Source organism: Sorex fumeus, unplaced genomic scaffold (assembly GCF_029834395.1).
Source record: "Sorex fumeus unplaced genomic scaffold, SorFum_2.1 ptg000008l, whole genome shotgun sequence".
In the NCBI taxonomy this organism is placed as follows: domain Eukaryota; kingdom Metazoa; phylum Chordata; class Mammalia; order Eulipotyphla; family Soricidae; genus Sorex; species Sorex fumeus.
This window is the reverse complement of record NW_026606065.1, coordinates 61,736,246-61,737,154: the sequence shown is the minus strand read 5'-3', so window position 1 is coordinate 61,737,154 and position 909 is coordinate 61,736,246. Positions and strand designations below refer to the sequence as shown.

At 36.3% G+C, this 909-nt stretch overlaps 1 pseudogene; it reads left to right on the top strand.

The window, feature by feature from the left end:
- The first annotated feature begins 542 nt into the window (after positions 1-542).
- On the top strand, positions 543-650 carry LOC130019535 (uncharacterized; annotated as a pseudogene).
- Positions 651-909: the final 259 nt, after the last annotated feature.

Genomic DNA, 909 nt, shown 5'->3' with positions numbered 1-909 from the left:
GGTCCCCTGAGCACCGGCAGGAATAACCCTTTAGCATCGCAGTGTGTGACCCAAAAAGCAAAAAAAAAAAAAAGAGAGAGAGAGAGAATAACTAAACACACACCACTTTAAACTTTTATAGCTCTGAAGCTTTCTCAGGAAATGGGGACAAAGATAGAAAATTCTAACCAAATGTTACTCCCATTACTCTTACACAGTCAGGAAATCCAATGTGGTTTTGAAAAACTTTGAGACAAAAGATACTCCCATTGCTGTATCTAGAGATGGCAAATTCCAAGAATTGTGAGGCAGGAATATATCAAATATATATGATAAATATAACTCAGTAAAATGAATTATCAGAGCTTTTCACAACTTTGATCCTCCGTTATCACTACAAAATCTTAGAAGCATTCTATGAGGTCAGGAAAGGGCTAAAACACATGGGCCTGAGAATATAAACTGAAGGGGTGACAACCTCTCTGTGGGAGAAGTAACCTTGCAAGGTTCTCATGCAAGTATCATTGATTGGGTCAAGATAGAACTTTAAAAATTATTTTACAAGCACCTATGTGTGTTTTTATTTGATATTTGAACAAAGACTTTAGGTTGTGTTTTGCAACTCAGATTTCATTGCTCTGTATGAATCTGATACATATAAGAAGAACATGTTTATATATATATATGTATATATATATATATATATATATATACACACACACACATACATCGGTGAAATGGTATCACCCCGCCAAACCCCTGTTTTGACATCAATGATTACTTCTTTGTAGAATGGTGAGATCCTGGTAGTGAATCCACAATACAGCTCACGGAGGATCTTGATGTATTGAGCTTGAATGCCCTGATTGGCTAGGGCTTCAATGACCGCTTCCATCTCAACAGAATCAAAGGCCTTCTTTAAATCAATGA